The sequence below is a fragment of the Cynocephalus volans genome, chromosome 14 (assembly GCF_027409185.1).
Source record: "Cynocephalus volans isolate mCynVol1 chromosome 14, mCynVol1.pri, whole genome shotgun sequence".
Taxonomy (NCBI): Eukaryota; Metazoa; Chordata; class Mammalia; order Dermoptera; family Cynocephalidae; genus Cynocephalus; species Cynocephalus volans.
This window is the reverse complement of record NC_084473.1, coordinates 45092814-45104910: the sequence shown is the minus strand read 5'-3', so window position 1 is coordinate 45104910 and position 12097 is coordinate 45092814.

The window sequence follows — 12097 nt, the reverse complement described above, 5'->3', positions numbered from 1 at the left end:
ACCAGATGTGTGCCCTCTGAGACCTTGGACTTCCCAGCCTCCAAAACTAAGAAACAAATTCTGTTTCTTTATAAATTATCCAGCTTCAGGCATTCCATTCTCAGCAACAGAAAACTAATACAGTCAGGCAATATCCAGTTCATAATATGCAGCTCAGCTCACATGGTAACTTGGTAGCTCATGGTCAAGTGTTCGGTCTTTAAAGCTCAGTAGGAAGCAAAAAGTTGTTTCTCAAAAAGAGAACATTATTCCCAGAGGGTGGCAGAGATTTGCTTAAAAATTCTAAGGGTCTGAGCTTTGATTCACCTTTAGTGGCCTGCAAAGGCTCCCAGCAGCATCCCTAGGAGCCACTAATACTTCAAGCACCATCACATCTTCTGAGTTGCATGGCCCATGTGGCAGAACAGCTTGCATGGCAGCTTGACCTGTTGTAGAGCCTACTCTTATTCCAGGACCTACTCAAAACAGGCAGCTTTTCAGGTCACTCCATAAATGAGTCAAAGTAGCATGACCAAATGAGGAACATGTTGCCCCCAAAAGCCAAAGAGGCGCAGTACACATTTTGCTTCTTAATGGCAGAGGGAGCTTGATGCAGCAACTTGACCTTTACCTTAGAAGAGAAACCTCTTTATATCTCAAATAGTTGAACCTCTAGAACTTTCACCAAAGTAGCAGGTCCTTGAATTTCTGTGGGATTTATCTCCCACTCTCTGGCACACAAATGTCTTATCAATGTATCTAGAGCAGTTGCTATTTTCTGCTCACCATGTCCAATAAGTATAATATTATCCATATAATGGACCAATGTGATGACTGATGGAACGGAAAGGCAATCAACATCCTTGAGGACTGGATTATGACATAAGGATGGAGAGCTGATGTACCCCTGAGGTGGGACAATGAAGACATATATTGCTGCTCTGCCAGATGAAGTTCAACTTCTGATGGTCTTTATTAACAGATACAAAGATAAAAGCATGTGCCAGATCAATAGCTGCATACCAGGGTCACACTGATTTGCTCCAGCAGCAAAACCATGACTGGAAAAGCAACTACAATTGGAGTCACCACCTAGTTAAGTATATGGTAGTCCATTGTCATTCTGGTTGAATCACAACCCCTGCATCTTTTACTTGCTTCTAAGGGCCACTAATCACTGCAATTCCTCCAAGAATGCAGTACTGCTCTTAGTTTACTGTTTTTGTAAGTAGAGACAGCTCTACTGGCTTCCATTTGGACTTCCATGTGTCAGGGAACCATTATGGGATTCTGCCAGCTGCGGTGTTTGTCTACTCTCATATGTATTCTGGAACTGAGAATAACCGCCCACTGGGTTTGGGGACACACTGGGCTTCCTGTGAGATGAACCTGAGCCATGTATTAGTTCTCTATTGCTGCATAACAAATTATTCTGAAACTTAGAAGCTAAAAAAACAATTATCTCACAGTTCCTATGCATCAGGAATCTGGAATGGCTTAGCTGGGTGCCTCTGGCTCAAGGCTTCTCCAGAGATTATAGTCAAGCCGTTGCCTGGGGCTGCAGATATCTCAAGAACTGATTGAGGATAAATGATCCACTTCCAAGCTCTCTCATCTAGCTGTTGGCAGGCCTCATTTTCTCTGGGTTGTTAATCTGAGGGCCTGCATTCCTCACCACAACACACGGGCTTCTTCATAGAATTGCCTCCAATATGGCAGCATGCTTCCCTCAGTACAAGTGATCTCAGAGAAAGAGAAAGGAGAGAGAGGGGAGAGAGAGAGAGAGAGAGAGACAATGAATCAAAGACAGAAGCTACAGTCATTTTATAACCCAATGTAGGAGTTACTATCCCACAATTTCTGCCATATTTTATTCATTACAAGCAAGTCACTAGGTCCAACCCACGCTCAAGGAGAAGGGATAACACAAGGGTGTGCATACCAGGAAGTGGGGATCAGTTTAGAGGTTGCCTACCACATTGGGTTACTGAAATAAAAATGAAAATTACGAATGATTTAGAAATAAACATTAAGAGCCAAAATAGTGAAATTTATTAGGTCTCCACACAACACATCCCATTTTACGGATTGGAAACTCAAGGCACAGTGTGGTTAAAAATTATTTGTCTACGTTCATTTAGTTAGTGGCAAAACTAACACTCAAACCTCAGTCTAACTCCAAAGGCTCATTCTGACTCTAACTTCTCCCTCCACAATGTCCTTTAATTAGGTCGTTAATCCAGTTGGCTTCTGTTCCCTTCCCTCTCTGTATTCCTACTTTTCTGTCTACTTCTTTTCCACCAAAGAGAAAGACTGTTTAGGGACTCGCCAAGTATTTACCTTATTGGACCAATTATGAGACACCCTCAAATGTGGAGCCATATTTTTTCAGGGAAGAGACCATTTTAAATCATAACACACGGCCTATCCCACTGAACCATTCCTTCTCCTATGATGATTTTACATCTTCCTTTACTCTTTGCCATTTGAGCAGGAGCTGGTGACATTGATACCACAATTCAAAAGTACTTGTTCCTTAGCAACAATATCCAAGTTATCTTTGCAGGTACCTCAAGTTTCAGAGCTTCTCAGAACGTCCCCTCTAAAAGGGCTAGAGTCCCTTTCAGAACAGTAAGTCAAAAGTTTAAAACATAATCCAAGTGGTTTAATCACATACTCCCATCCCCACCCACCCTTTCCTCTTCCCTTTCCCTCCTTCCTGGAGGCCAATCAGAGAGATCTCAGCAATCATTTCTGTCATCTTGGAAAATGCCGAGGTTACACCTGGCTGCCCCAGAGGGGAGTTTCAGTTCCTCCTGCCCATTCTACAAATAAGAAGCAACTTGCCAACAGGGAACAATCTCTCTTTTTTTAAAAAAATGTAGCTGAAATAAATCTCAGACCACAAATTAAGGAAGGGTTGAAAGAAATCAACTTTAATTTTTAATAACCTAACATCATTTATTTTATGAGCCTCATTCCACATTGGAGTAGAAACCTAGTGAGTAAATTCAGGGGTCCATCCTTGGGGCTGACTTGAGCTTGAGATATAGGAGGGCAGGTGGGGGGAGGGGCATCTGGCCTTTGGTGTCCTGTGTCTATACCTGCATCTATGAGAGTGGGCCCTTAGTCTTAGAGCCATTCTCAGCCCCTTGTGCCTGACCACTAGGCCCCTCCAGGTTGGCTCTACGGCAGGTACTTCTGGGCCCCTCTCAGAGGTACAAGGAACACTCAGCTGTGTTTCTATCCCACATGAACAGGAAAATTCTGCAAGTCTTAGGGAAGCAAGGGACAATCTTCCCCTTCTCCTGAATCCCTATACCTGTCTGGGGAGGGTCCTACTTCCTTCACACTCTGCAGGGATTGGCCCTGGGGACAAGCCACAGGACCCCTGCACAGGAGCCAATAATGTCTCATGTCCTCTCAGGTGCTCCTCTTCTTCTTCCCCCTGTTCTGGAGACTTTATCTAACCTCAGGTGGAAAAGAGGGAGGGAGAACTAGCTTTGACTAACCATGTATTACTCTAAATCTTTTCACCTTCATGCTGGACCAAAGCTTTAGAAACTCAAAAGGTAAAATTTTACTTGTTTGTTTTCTGGTTTTTCTGTAACAACCTTCCCTAAGATGATCCATATCTCTAAAGTGGGAGAAGGGCTGTAGGGAATATAAAAAGGATTATGGGGAGACACATATCAATTAATATTAAAATATCATCCCACTACAATTAAGTACTCATACATTTCCTAGCCTAACATAAAATCTGTTGGTTTTTAAATCATAGTCCAGAATAGGGCCAACCTCATGGCTCTGAGTTTCTTCAACCAGAGCCTCAACAAAGAGGAGAACCCCGAACTTTCGGAATGCTCATTAAAATGCTCTTTCTTCGCAACCAAACTTTGCTGATTGGATTATAATGATGGATCCTACGTAGCCTGCCCGACTTTGTTCTATGGAGTCCTCCTCTGTTCTTGGGACCTGTCTGACATGAGCCACTGAATAAGTTATCTCTTTGGGGGCTTCAATGCCCACCCGATACCTAATCAATAAATTTTGTTTTCCATAGTTAAAGGGTTGATTGTTCGACATTTTCTGTTTTCAGAGAAGGAAGCAAAAAGCAGGGAAGGAGATTGGGCTCAAAGAACAGAGTGGTAATAGCAGAAGGAGAAGCCAAATTATACATTGAAAATAAGCGAAAGGAAATAAACAGTGGCTGGGCTTGCTAATCAGGAGTCATCCTTGCTTGCTCACTTTCCCTTATCTCCTACATCCAAATAATCAGCAGATCTTACCGATTTTTATGTCCAAAATACATCCCAAATGCTGGTTGTTTTTTTTTTTTTTTTTTTGCATTTTGCTAACCACAACTTCTTTAGACCAAGCAACCGTCATCTCTGCCCTGGACTACTGTGTAAACCCCCTAACTGATCTCCCTTTTTCCATTTTACTCTCATACAGTTCATTCTCTACAAAGCAACCACAGTAATCTTAAATAATAAATAAAACAACTTCTGTCCTCTGATTAAAATTCTCCAGCTTTCACTTTCAGCCAAAATGGAGTAACAGAGATCAGACCTACCCTCCTTTCTTAAGCAACTAGAAAAATGGACAAAAATATGTAAAATAACTATTTTCAGACAGGTAGTACAAGACTGGCTCCTGAGAGAAGGAAAACAAACAGGGTGAGCCCTGCCACTGCTGGAGCCTACTCCCTAGAGGCAGTTTCCAGTCTACATTGCTGGGAGAGGGAAACCAAACAGATGTCCATGAGCTGCAGAGATAGAGATCAGCTAGGGGAGGTGAAGGTGGCTAGAATTTCTGGAGCAGGGTACTGTGAAGAGCGAACAGCACACAGAGAGAGAGAAAAAGCTGCAGAGGCCTGCAGAGGGATCCCATCAAGTCTCTGAGTGCTCATCTACGCACATGTAAGAGAATCCACCCTAGGCCAAGGAAAGAACTACCTCAGGGAGTAAGAGAACAATTCACAGATCATGGGAACAAGGGGACTTCGGTACAGTCCTTGAAAGGATATCGCTTTAGTAGTAGCATTAAATTAGTCCTAGATCAATAAATATATACAATTATCATGGGTCAATTAAGAAAAATAAATTAAAAAGAGAGAAATTGAGAGTAGAATAGTGGTTACCAGAGGCAGAGAAAGGGAAGGAGGAGGGGAGGACAGGAAAAGGCTGGTAGACTGGTACAAAGTTACAAAGTTCCAGTTAGATAGGAAGAATAAGTTCTGGTGCTCTAGAGTGACAACAGCTAACAATATTGTACTTTATATTTCAAGATAGCCAGAAAAGAGGATCTTAAGTGTTATAACCACAAAGAAATGATAAATGTTTAGGTGACAGATATGCTAGATATTCTGATTAGATCATTATACAATGTATGCATGTATTGAAACAACACACTGTACCCCATAAACATGTACAATGAAAAAAATAAATTTTAAAAAATTAGCTTTAGATTAAAGGCAGCTCTGGACCTGCTTAAACAAAGCTTAAAAGCATGCCTCAGAATAAGCCAAAGGATTCCAAACACCTTAACTGTGCACCAGAACAAAATCTAACATTAGTTAAAGGAACAGAATAAAATCCAGCAAGCAACAAGACAAATTCACAATGTCTGGCATTCAGTAAAAAATTTCCAAGCATGTAAACAGGACTCCTGGCAATGGCAGAATTAAAAGGTAGGAATCCTCTCCTTACAAAACAAATATGAACTGGACAAAGTTGCCAAAAAGCAACCATCTTAGGACTCTGGAAAATGACCAAAGGCAAATATCAAATTGAGAAGCATTTATTAATTTTTTTAAAAAATTGCTGGAACCTCAGGTAAGAACCAAGGAGTTTGCGGCCTTCTTGCCTGAGTCCACTCCCAATCTCCCACGCCCAAGGTAGTTTCTGAGACTGACAGTTTTTAAAAGGTGAGGCTGGGTATAAGAACCAGCAGCTTCGCTGCCAGAGGGAACAGACTAGATTTGGGGCAGGAAGCAACAAGCCATGTCAGCATTGCCAGTAAGTTAGCAAATCTGGTAGGACACAAAGAGGTGAAATTCACAACTCTGCTCGCCTGAGTTTGTGATCAGAGCTGGTGCAAGTGGTGAGACTAGGCAGAAACTTAACAAGATCCTGGAAATGACAGAAGGGGTAGATTAGCTCTCCACCCATCCCTAGCTAACTAGGAAACTACACACATGCATGGGGGAAACCCAATAGGGCCCAGTGGAAAGAAAAAAGTCTAGGCACACTTGAGAACTAGCTGAACTTTGAATGCACTCACTCCTCAATCTACAGATAGACTGGCAGAGGGGTAAGTGAAAGACTATGGACTCGAGGTGTTTGAGCAAAATCTCTGCACAAGTGACTGGCTGACCACTAAGTTATGCTGATACAGGGATAAACTGATACAGTGATATTAAGCTATGCTGATACATGGCTGAACACTAGTCAGCCAGGATAAAAAATAAAAATTAAGATAAAAAATCTGAGCAGAGATATCAACAGTGGCCTGCAACCCATAGAGGAGAAAGATTCCACCATTTAAGTTCAAATAAATTTTTAAAAATCAGTGAAAAAAAACTCAGAATACAGAGTTGCTATAATATATTATTGAAAATGCACAGTTGTTACCAAAATTATGAGAAATGCAAAGAAACAAGAAAATATGACCCACATTTAGGAAAAAAAAATCGATCAATAGAAACTAATTCCATGGGCCCCAATATTGGACTGAGCAGGCAAAGAACTCTAAGCAGCTATTAGAAATATATTCAAAAAATTAAAGAAAACTACGTTCAAAGAATTAAAATAAAATATGAAAATGTATAAAAAATAAGGAATCTCAATAAAGCAATAGTAACAATTAAAAAAAATAAAAAACCAAATGGGAATTCTAGAGTTGAAAAATACAATAATTAAAATGAAAAATTCCCTAAATTAGCTCAACAACAGAATTGAGGTGGCAGAAGAGCAACTGGAAGATATATTAATGCAATTTTCCAATTTGAAAAATAGAGCTGTGGGACAGTGTCAAGTATTCCCAAATACCTGCAATAGCAGCACCAGAAGATGAGGAGAGAGAAGAAACATTTTTAAAAATAATAACTAAAAATTATCCAAATTTGATTATAAACATTAATATTCAAATCCAAGAAGTTCAACAAACCCCAAGTATGGTAAACTCAAAGAGAACCACCACTAGACATATCATAGTCAAAAAGCTGAAACCAAAGGGAAAAAAAGAAAATATTGAAATCAGTCAGAGAGAAATAACTGAGCATGGACAGGGGAACAAAGGTATGATTCATAGCTGCCTTCTCATTAGAAATAATGGAGGCCAGAAGGCAGGAGAGTGACATATGCAAAATGCTGAAAGAAAAATCTTTTAATCAAAAATTCTATATCCACCAAAACTAAAAATAAGGACATTTCCAGATGATCAAAAACTCAGAGTATATGTTGCTAGCTGACCTGTCATGCAAGAAATACTAAAGAAAGTCCTTCAGGCTAAAAGAAAATGATACCAGGTGGTAAATCAAATCCACAGGGAGAGAGAAAAGCACAGCAATGGTAAATATGTGTGTCAATCATAAAGATAGTATATAAAATATTGTTTATAAATAAACATATTTTCTGTCTTTTAATTTCTTTTAGAACAATACTATATAAAAATAATTATAATATACTATATATTATTAAAATAATATACTAGATATTTTTTAAATAATATATTATATATTATTAGAATAATATATTTAGGTTTATAACACATAGAGATTAAAATATATGATAAAAATAGCATGAAGGAAGGAGGTAGTAATGAAGTTACATTGGAGCATTGTTGCTGTATTTTCCTGGAATTAAGTCGGTATTAAACTGAAGTAGATTGTGATAGTTAAGATGTAAACTGTAATGCCTAGAGTTCTATTTCTCTGGAGAACTGACTAATACAGATGATAAAGGGTATATCCTACATACAGTAGCCATGAAAAACTGGGGTGGCCATATTAATATCAGATAAAACAAACATTCAGATAAGAAATATTACTAGAGAAGAAGGGGGAAATATGAGGATAAAAAAAGTTAATACATCAGTAAGAAGACATAAAAATCGTAAAAGTATATATGTACCTAATAACAGAGTCCTAAAATTCATGAAGCAAAACTAACAGAAAGGAAACTCAACAATTCAAAAATTATAGTTGGAGACTTCAACATTCTTCTCTAAGTAATTGGTAGAACTAGATAGCAAACAAGTAAGAATATAGGAGACTTGAACAACACTATCAGCCAATTTGACCTGACATTTATAGAACATTATACCCGACAACAGAATACACATTTTTTCCAAGTGCCCATGGAATATTCTCCAGGATAGACCGTATGTTAGGCCAAAGAACAAGTTTCGATAAATTTAAAAGGATTGAAATTATTCAAAGTCTGTTCTCTGACCACAGCATAATTAAATTAGAAGTCAACAACAGAAAGAAATTTGAGGAAATCTCAAATAGTTAGAAAATAAACACCACACTTCTAAATAACCCATGGGTAAAAGAAGAAATCCCAAGGGAACTTGGAAAATATCTTAGACTGGATGAAAGTGGAGCACAACATATAAAAATTTATGGCATATAGATAAAGCAGTACTTATAGGGAAATTCATGGCTTTAATTACTTATATTAGAAGGCAGAAAAATCTAAAATCAATAATCTAAACTACCACCTCGAGAAGCAGAATAAACCTAAAGAAAACCATGGCAGGACACATCATAATTAAATTGTTGAAAACTAGTGATAAAGAGAAAATTGTAAATGAATTCAGAAAAGATACGATATAAAGCAAAACCAAGATACGAATTACAACATATTTCTCATCAGAAACTTTGCAATCCAGAAGGCAATGCATCCTTGCCGAAAGAAAACTGAAAATCTAGAATTGTTTACCCACCAAAAATATATTTCAAGAATGAAGGTGAAATAAAGGTATTTTCATACAAATATAACTGAGACAATTTATTTACAGCAGAGTTGGCATACCATGGTACCATTCTTGCTTAATCATTTACCCACTGAAGGACATTTGTGTTCTTCCAGTTTGGGGCTATTATGAATAAAGCTGCTATAAATAATCACGTGCAAGTTTTTGTGCGAACATAAATTTTCATTTCTCAGGGACAAATGCGCAAGAGTTTAATTTTTTGGTCACATGATATTTGCATGTTTGTTTATCTTTTTTAAGAAACTGCCAAATTATTTTCCAGTGTGGGTGTACCGTTTTGCTTTCTCACCAGCAATGTATGAGTGATCCAGTTTCTCCACATCCCTATCAAAATTTGGTGTTGTCATTTTTTTTAGTCATTCTGAAAAGTGTGCAATGGTATCTCATGTGGTTTTAATTTGCACTTCCCTAATGGCTAATGAAGTAGAACATCTTTTCATGTGTTTATGTGCTATCTGTATATTACAATGCATAAAAGCAAATTGGTAATATATTAATACTTTATAATGCATCTTTGGATTCAGAGATTTAAAAACTTATACTTACATATTGGTGTATTGTAATAATAAATACAGTTTATTTTATTTTATTTTTTTTAATTCCCAGAGGTTTTTTTATTTTTTTTATTTTTTATTTTTATTTTTATTTTTTAAAATTTAACTTCTCAAAATACATTGTAGTTGATTTTCATGCCCCTTTACCTTTTCCTCTCCACTCCTCCCCTGCCCCTCCCACAGAGAAACACAGTTTAAAAGCAAATAAGAAAAATAACTAAAAAGGAAGATATTTCCATTTTAAAGATATTATTAATATTCAGTTAAAAAAGATTATAAATGAACTAAAATTTGTGCTTACTAACAAAAATATAACACTTCAAATTTTACATTCTGTTTCACTGTTAAATTCCAAACACAATTAAAAAGTCTAAATAGTCACATAGAAAGAAGGAATTTTAGTAACTAAAATTCTGTTTCTTTGTCTTTATAATCACTACAGCACGAGCTTTGATTTCTAATCTACTGTTTAAATGTGGGAATATGTAATACCTCTGGCATGGGACACACAATGCAAGCTCAAATGACTCCAGACATTGCTAACTTATTCTTGAAACAAAAGTAGGTAGCTAAATCTGAATATATTGGGAACCAACTGTATATCTGGGAATTCTCCATATTAACTTCCAAGTGGAATACAGTATTTACTAAAACATAAGTAATAAAAATGTGCTAATTTGAAGTTTACATATATTATTAAAATTTAACAGGTAACTTCAGCAATTGTTTAAAACTTAGACCAACCAAAGATTTTACTGTGGAAGAGTGTTTTATCTTTGACATTATTTAGAAATGATGGCACATGGTAATAATAAAAAGCATATCTACTTTAACTTGGTTTTATTATTGTTTTTAGATTCTCTAGAGAAAATGCAACTGTTATTGCCTGCACCCAGGGACGATCACTCCTACCACCTCACACTTGTTTGTCACTACATAAAAGGTCTGGCCCTTGTAATGTGTACCCTGACTGGTCTTCCCTACCGATGGTTAATTGCTTCTTGCATTTATAGCAGCAACAGAATTCTCGGTCTACTAAGGGCAAGAGAACAAATCTTCCTTCCTTTTCCCTCCACTTTTTTATTTTTCTAAAAAGCCATTCAACATATTCTTGGCAAATGGGAGGGACCCTTCCACAGAATGTAATAAAAGAGACTCTTTCACCTCTGAAGAACAGTGTTTTGGCAATTTGGTGGTGGAGATGTGTTGGTAATATTTAAAGAAGTGCTTCTTGCCTCCCATTTACCACTTGATTTGTTCTCTTTTGTACTGAAGAATCTCTTAGTAGTTCTTTCAAGAGGGTCTGTAGGTGCTTAACCTTTCTTAGCTGTTGTAAGGCTGAAATCTTCCCTTTTTCACCTTCTCTTGTGTGATGATTTAGCTTGATGGCTCTCAAGTATAGTTCCTATAGTACCAGAATCTGAAATGCTTGGGAACTTAGAAAAGTATACTTTCTCAGCTCACCCAAGACCTACTGAATCAGATACTCAGAGTAGTCTCAATAATCTGTGTTTGCATAAACCCTCCAGGTAATTCTGATGCACACTAATGTTGGAAAACTACTGATTTAACTAGTTAAAGACTCCTAGGAGGATACTATTTTTTTCCTCAGTGCTTTATTTAAATGATATTTAAAATATTATTTTACGGTCTTTCAGCATCTATTGTTACTGGTGAAAAATCTGCTGTCATTCTGTCTTTGTATTAAATTGAACCATATGAAATGTCTACTATTTGACTATATTTTATTGTAGTTTATAAACAATAAAATTTAAAAACAATAAAATTCACCAATTTTGAGTGTACAATTCAGTGAGTTTTGGCAAATGTACAGTAATGTAACCACTATCACAATCAAAATAAAAAAACATTTCCAACATCCCAAAATGTTCTTTCATGATCCTTTATAATCTATTCCCTCCTCCCACTCTTGGCTTATATATATACACATATATTATACATATACATGTATATTCTAATTCTGTAATTTTCTTTTCAGCTGATCTAAATTACTATTTAATCCATTCATTAAGTTTTATCAGTATTTTAATTTCTAGAATTTCTGTACATTCCAGCTCTTTATTGCTGCATAACAAATAATCTCAAAACTTAGCAGCTTAAAACAACCATTTTATTTTGCTCATGATTTGGGGGATCAGAAATTGAGAAAAATTTCAGCTAGAGGTCTCTTATGCAATTGCAGTCAGACAATGGCCAGAGCTGCGATAGCAGAAGGCTGGAGAAGTTGTGGAAGGCCATATATCTCTGTTTTCTTCATGCAGTCACAGAACCACTACATGTGGTCTCTTTGCATGGGCTAATTTCAGCTTCTTCACACCTGACAACTGTCAGACAGATGAACTCCTTACTTGGCAGCTCAGGGCTCCAGCACAAGTGATCCAATGAGCAAGGAAGAAACTGCCTCCCATTTCTGATCTAATCTCAGAAATCATACAGCATTGCTTATACCATATTCTATTAATTACAAGTGAGTCACAATCATGTCCTTCAAGGAAGGGGACAGAGACCCCACCTCTTGATGGAACAAGCATAAAGGACGC